Raw genomic sequence first — 7,644 nt, 5'->3', positions numbered from 1 at the left:
CGTCAAAACTATGCCCTCTGTAATCACCTATCCGACATTGACATGTTTAAGTAGGGAGAATAGCACTTATTGTGGGACGCAGTCAAAAACCTTTTCTAAATCAAGCCGGAGGATCGCAACATAAGAATTAAAAGCATCGAAACTCTCAAAGACACATCGCATTGTGTATGTGTTCATCAATAATGAGTGCCCCTTAAGGCCACACGTTTGGTGCTCCCCCACTATTCCGGTGATTAAGGACTACAATCTACCTGTCAATACTTTCATGAGTATTTTGTAGTCACTGTTGGTTAGCGAAATGGGCCTTTATGACGAAACTAGTTTTAGTTTGCTTTGTCATCCGTCTTAGGTATTAGAAGAGTGTGCGTCTCGGCTAATGAAGGTGGTAATGCTTTGATTGCGTAGGCTTCCTTGAAGACAGCTTGTAACACTAATGAAACTTCTGTTTTAAAAGCTTTATACCACATTGCACCAAGACCATCAGGCCCCGGTGACTTCCCAACGGCGAGCATATATATTGTATATCCAATTTCAGAAACAGTTATTGGCCTCTCTAACGCTTCTTTCGTTTCGAGGTATAACTGCGGCATCCGGCTCAAGGAAGTGTCCTTGAACTTCGTGACATCTACTAATGCGGCTGCGAAGAGACCCTTTTAATACTGAAAGAAAGCGTCAGCGATAGTGCTGTTAGTATTTAGCAGAGTTTCATTTTCCTCTATTTCGTCGATGTGATTATGATGCGCTCGTGATTTCTCGATTCCAAGCGCGCGTTTGGTAGTAGTCTCCCCATAGCACACGCCTCTGCTCTCGCTCGAATAAGGGTTCCTCTGTAGCGTTTTTGCTCTACTAGCTCAATTTGTCGTTTCACCATTCGAATATCTTCTTTTTATGCACCGGGCTCCTTGGTTTCTAATGCTATCAATTTCTTAAGCGTTATTCTGGGTTCATTTTCTTTCATTATTTCTTGATGTTTTAAAGTACTAGATCTCGATATGGCTTTCATTTTAAAGATTTGCTTCAAAAGCTCCCATTCCTCGCCAACATTATGGGCTCGGATCACTTTATTGTTCTTAATTCTCTCAATCACAAAATTATAAAAAAATGTCATCCCGAAGTAGTTTAGCGTTAAACTTCCATAAATTCCAACTAAATTTGTTTTCTTTTTGTTTAAGTCCCACGTTACATTGAACAAAACAATGGTCAGAGAAAAAGACAGGTAAGACTGTGGAACTATAGCTTTTAGCCAACGTCTCCCCTGCCATGTATACCCTATCAAGACGTGCGTGACTGGTTCCCTGAAAATGCGCAAATCGAACTTCGCGACCTGCTTCGAGGCACTCCGCAACATCATCTAGGTCAGATTCATTCAGCAAGTCATAGAGCACTTCAACATTTCCGTCTCGCACATGGCGGTTTTAGTTCTATCCTTCGCGCTCAATACACAATTGAAATCCCCCAATAAAACAAGCTGTTTTGGTTTCCGTAAATGTTGCTTAATTAACCAGAAGAAAGTGTCTCGGTCTGCCTCCACGTTCGGCGCACAGACATAAATGACGAGCCATTCAATTTCGCTAGTACTAAAATCCCAAGTCACTGTTCCACCAGAGTCACAAGAAAAGTGACTTTCAACAATCATTCCCGGAATCTTTTTAACAAAAAGCACACAACCGGCCGAAGTTCCATTTGCGTGACTTACTATGGCATAATATTTAGACGTAAACCGCAGCATCATGCTTCGGGTCTCTTCCTCACCTTCCAGTTTTGTCTCCTGCACAGCTAAAACGTTAATATCTTGGTCAATTAACAAGCGATACACTTGAGTCTGCTTTTTCCTGGAGGCCAAACCTCGGACATTTAAAAATGCAAAGCTCAGTGCCCAGTGACTAGCCATCGTTACTCACTAAAAAAAGAGGGGGTAGGCCCGGAGCATGGTGCTTACCGTTTACGTCTAGCTCCCTGATAGACGTCTCCGGGGCCATCCGGTGGTCCGGCATCAGTTAGCAGCTGGTCCCTTGGAGTGCCAACCGGTCGGTCCACAGGTAGATTGGACCTCGCTCTAAGGCCCGAGCGCCACGCTGGTGTCGTCTTCACATGTGGTCCCTCAACTTTGCTCTCGTGAGAGTGCCCGCAGATTGCTCCAGCGAACGCTTGACCGCTGAGCTCATGTTGATCCCGCGGGTTATTCCATGCGCTGGCATGTCGCGTCTTGTCGACGCTTGCGTCGACATGTCCACCAGGTGGCTTTGTGCGTCTTCAGTGGAATTCTCTTGGCTGGTGTCCGCCTTAGCCGTTTCTTTCTCCTCGGTTTCCGACGCTGTATCGTAATCTTCAGGCGAAACCGGCCCGCGTTCAACCAGAGAAGTAGCCGCGTCTCCTGCCCCCTTAGCCGCGTCTTCCGCCTCAACGGAGTCCATTGTCTGCTCTTTGATCTCATCGCACGTTGCAGCGCTCATAACTGCTGTGTATGACCGGACGCACTTAGCGTCTCGATGTCCAAATCGCCGACAAATTGAACACCGTGGCACCCTGCAGTCCCGGCCTACATGACCAGTCCCTTTGCACCACAAACATTGCATAGGCCTTCCCAGCGCAAAAAACTAGGGCCGATTCCCCTGCAACGCGCAATTGGTGCGGGAGGTCCTCCACCGTAACTCCAGTTTTTAACTTGAGTAGCATGGTTCTCGTCATCGTCGCTTTGTCGCTGACGCCGTCGACTCTCCAGCACTCTCGATTCACTTCGACAACATTGCCGAAGGCCGCCAACGCCGTCCGCACATCCTCATTGGCGACTCCGTAAAGCAGCCAATCAAGCCGAGATCTGCTGGTCCTGGGGATCAACGATGACACACCGGTGTCCCTTCACCTGAAGTTCCTTGAAGGCCAGCAGTTTCTTCGTCGCGTCTTTTCCGTTCACTGTAACAGCCCAGATGTGATTAATCTGGTACGCTCCGAGTGCTATGACGTCTGTTAGCACTCCAGGGAGGTCTAACACGTCTCTGAAGTCTTCAAACCTGTAGGGTCTCGCTCGAACATCTCCAGGCAAAAACACAGTATGTAAGGCAACGCGTCCTGTTGGAAAATGAGGCAGAATCACTTGGTACTCTTCAGTTTACCTGTTACCACGGTCCTCAATGGCCGCTGAAGCCGCTCCGACGGAGCCCTACATCCTGCGTTCGTTCACTACCATGGCAGAAAGCCAAATGACCTAAGCCACGGTGCCGCTGGCGTTTGGCTTGAAGAACACCATCTTTGGCCAGACTACTTTTTCGACGCCTACCGGAATGTTCACAGAAACGCCAGTAAATGACATGTCCTATTCGAAATTACTAGGTCATGTCGTTTTGCGAATGCACGAACACCGGCATAGGAGTATCACTACCAGGCATTGAACTCAAGAATTTGTGTACCTTACAAAATCATTTAGAGGGGAAGCTCCTAATCCGTGGGTCATGCGTCCTTCAAGTTTGTTGTAGGTCGCCACCTCTCGTTCAGTTATTGGAATGTCCGCTAAATGTCGGTACTTGTGTATGATCAATACATCATGAAAAGATCCGAGATGCTGGTACTTGCAGTGTTCACTAGATGGAGAGGTAAATGGACGGACAGACGGACATATAGACAAAAGACAGATGTACGGACAGCCGGACAGCCACACGGACCAACAGACAGTATAGACACATGGTCACGACCGACAGACAGACATTTAGACAGGCAAATGTACGTGCGTACGGACGTACAGAAAAGACGGACACACGGAGGGACAGATACATAAGGGTACATACGAACAAATGAACGGACAAATAGCCAGACCTACAGACGGACGGATGGACTGACTGGCAGAAGAAATATGCACGAACGGATGCGCATATAGACAGAGACACAGACAGACAGAGAGACGGACGGATTGATGAACAGACGGAGTGATCGAGACAGACGGATGGACAGACAGGCGAATTCATGGATGGACGAACGGATGGAGGCACGCACGGGCAGTTGCAAAGACCCAAGAAAGACGGACTGCCGGGTTGACCGAAAAACAGATGGACGCTTCACTTCACTCATAACTACTCACCCCATGGATATGCAATGAGTTTTCATATTGCCAGCATTTAAATATCACTGCCACAACAGGGATGGAATCCACGAAACAGAACTTAGCAGTGCAGCGACAAAAGGTCTCGTGTTAACGAGGGGGGCAACTGTTTAGAAGTGAAGCTTCTTGGGTCGTGGGTCATTCCCTCCTCCATACGTCCGTAGCCACATCTAGTTTATTACTTGCTGAATAGATGGCGTTTTATGTATATGTCCTTGGGAACAATACAACTAGATAGTATTAGGGGTTTTCACGGCATCACAACAAAGTGAGCATGATAAGTGCAGTCAAGCGTGTATGTGTCCATCCTTGTATCGTTACATCTGTTCGCCTGCCCATCCATTCGTCCATGCATCAGTTCGTCCTCGTCTGTCCATCCCTGCTTCCATGCTTCAATTTGTTTTTTCGGGTGCCAGTTTGTCTGTCCATGAGTTTTGCCTCTGTTCACACATCTGTACGTCCAGACTCACGGACGTACACATGGACAGACGTACGGAGGCAGGAACAGACGGACGGAAAGAAACGCAGACGCACGTAGGATGGCTGGACGGCAGATGGACAAAAGCACGTGCGGATGCACGGACGCAGGAATGGGTGAAATCATGTACGGACAGAAAGGGCTGAGAGAAGCACCGAAGCTTGGGCGGACGAATCAAAGCACGGACAGATGAACTCATTGGCGTACGAACAAACTGATGGTTTGAAGCATGCATGAACAGACGGGCGCACGAACAAACTTACGGATGGATGGAAGGACGTTCGCATAGACGGAAGGACAGAATAATGAACGGATGGACGGATAGACGCTTCAGCTCATTCATCATCATTCAAAAGGTGGATATATTGCGATATTTTGTTTTTGTTTTTGAGCTTATATAAATATATTATATGCTTTGCATAGTTTAGACAAAAAGTGATAATTAAAACTACAAAACCCATTTTAAAATGCAAAATTTTGATCGCACATAAGCTTTAGAGGGACCTGCATACTTTGTATGTTACATGGAATTTTTAGCTAAATATGTTCAATTCGGATCAAGCAGAGGCGTAACCAGATTCAACGGCGCCCTTGCCAAAATATTTCCTTTCCCCTCATGTGGTGACGAGTGTGATTATTGTAACACTATTATTATTATTATTATTATTATTATTATTATTATTATTATTATTATTATTATTATTATTATTATTATTATTATTACACAAGTTTACACCATCTTTTGCTAAAGGCAACCATGTGTGGATGCGAAGCATGGTAGTGTGCATGCAGCGGAATGAAGGAAGAGATAATAACTGCGGCATCAGGTCTTTCGCATCAGGAACTCCCTGGCTGTTCCGGAAAAGCGAATGAGCGACCTCTTGACTGGTATTCCACTACCGTGACATAAAGTTGTCTTACATGTCCAGACATCAAAAGATGCACCAGAAGCCCAAAATGTTGGAAAGAATTGTGAAAAAGAAGTGAAACAGTGGTGGTCACTTTTGTTTCCACAAGATGTATAAAGTTTGTATATTACATTTAACCACACAAAAGAGAAAGACGAAGCCGGCTTATAAACGCGTTTCTCATGATTTTTGTCTACATCACAAAGAAAAGTATTTTGCAACTTATTTATGGCCTTTATTGAATCTGCCCTAAGGTATATCTTAAAGCAATGCACGAAGCACCCAAAATATTTAGGGGAAAGGCAGCCGTTCCCTCTTGCACCATCTTCTTAAACCCATGACCTTAGCAATTTGCAGCAAGTTATGGCGTGGTGTTATGCAGACTTACACTGACCAGTCTCAATACCTCAATTAAAAATATCTCTATATTTAGCGTTTGTCCACTGAGAGCTCCTTTGTCATCTCCCGTTCGGTTTGCTGCAGCGCTGTTTTTCAGAATATCCTGCTGCCGGCTGTCCATAAAGGAGAATTTTACGTCCATTTGATGACAAATATTGACCCCAGTTTTACATTGCCCTTTTCAAAAAAGACTACTATTGTGGGAATATGGATAGACTCTTTTGTTCTTCACATGTAAGTAGTTATTATATGAGGCGCCAGTTTTTGTTGAAAAAAGTATTGAAAAATAATCGACTAGATCATAAAACCTAGGCGTACTGTTATTCTTCATCACGGAGGAAGGAAAGGTAAGGAGAGGGCATGCCCAGCCGGCGCAGGGTGTAAAAAATGTGGCGAAAATGACATCATGGCGGCTATATTCACTAGCCACAATGGCGGCGTTGCTATGGTTACGTGTTGTGCAGTGGAGCTGGTCTAGCAGTCAGCAGCCGCGGCTGGCGGCGGAATGTGTGGCTCCCCAGGTCTCGTGCTGAGCCGTGGCGGACAATATCTGTGCTCTGCGCCGCGTTATTGGTTACGCAGTGTTCTCCTGGCTGTTACATTACTCTTAGCAACGTTTACAAATCCCTTTGTCCATCACGGAGTTTCAACAGTGCGTAGAACAAGTGCATATTCATGTGTCGTGCGGCGGATGACGCGGATGAAGCAGTTAGTGTTCAGCGAAATTGCGTTGGGCACAATGACGAAGCTGAATGACGATGAACGCCTTGCAGGTCAGTGGATGGATGGATGGATGGATGTGGCTGTACCCTTTAGATCGGGCGGCGGCTAACGCCACCTAGCCATAATACTTAGTGAACTAACCATTACATTTATCTTTTTTTTCCTTTAAATAATGAAGTTGAGGATTCATACTTCACAGTGAAGGGTTTAATTTTCACTCGTGCCTTGATTTTAGCCACCAATCAGATCACCTCCTTCTAGTTAAGTCTACCCGCTTAAAGTCTAATTTGCCCTCGCTGTCCCTAAATCCCAGTGCTTTGAAAAACTCTGCGCCATCATCCTGAACTATAGGGTGAAGCCCTTTACAGAACAGTATCAAGTGTTCGGCAGTTTCTTCTTCCTCTCCACACGCACTGCATACTGTGTCGACCCCTTCGTATTTGGCCCGATATGTCTTGGTTCGCAGTACTCCCGTCCTGGCCTCAAACAGTAGAGAACTACCCCGAGTATTATTGTAGATCCTTTCCTTGGCAATTTCCTGCTTAAAAGTTCGATAGATCTCTAGTGCGGACTTCTTAATCATGCCTATTCTCCACATGTCAGTCTCCGTTTCCTTCACTTGTTTCTTAACCGATAGTTCTTTTTGGTTTGGCCACCTGCTGTTTTCTAAGTATTTACCAGTCAACTTCCTGGTTCGCTTCCTCCATTTTGTATCGACATTCTTCATGTACAAGTAGCTGAAAACCTTCCTAGCCCAACGCTCTTCCCCCATTTCTCTCAATCGCTTCTCAAATTTTATCTTGCTGCTAGCTTCCCTGCCCTCAAATGATGTCCATCCCATATCACCTTGTACTCCCTGATTTGGTGTATTCCCGTGAGCTCCTAAAGCAAGCCTACCTATTCCACGTTGCTTGATTTCTAATCTTGCTTGAACTTCTAATCTCATGCACAAGACCGCATTGCTGAACGTCAGCCCAGGAACCATGACCCCTTTCCATATTCCTCTCACAACATCATACCTATTGTAATTCCACAGTGCCCTA

The sequence above is a fragment of the Rhipicephalus microplus genome, chromosome X, assembly GCF_043290135.1.
Source record: "Rhipicephalus microplus isolate Deutch F79 chromosome X, USDA_Rmic, whole genome shotgun sequence".
Taxonomy (NCBI): Eukaryota; Metazoa; Arthropoda; class Arachnida; order Ixodida; family Ixodidae; genus Rhipicephalus; species Rhipicephalus microplus.
This window is presented reverse-complemented; position numbering follows the sequence as displayed.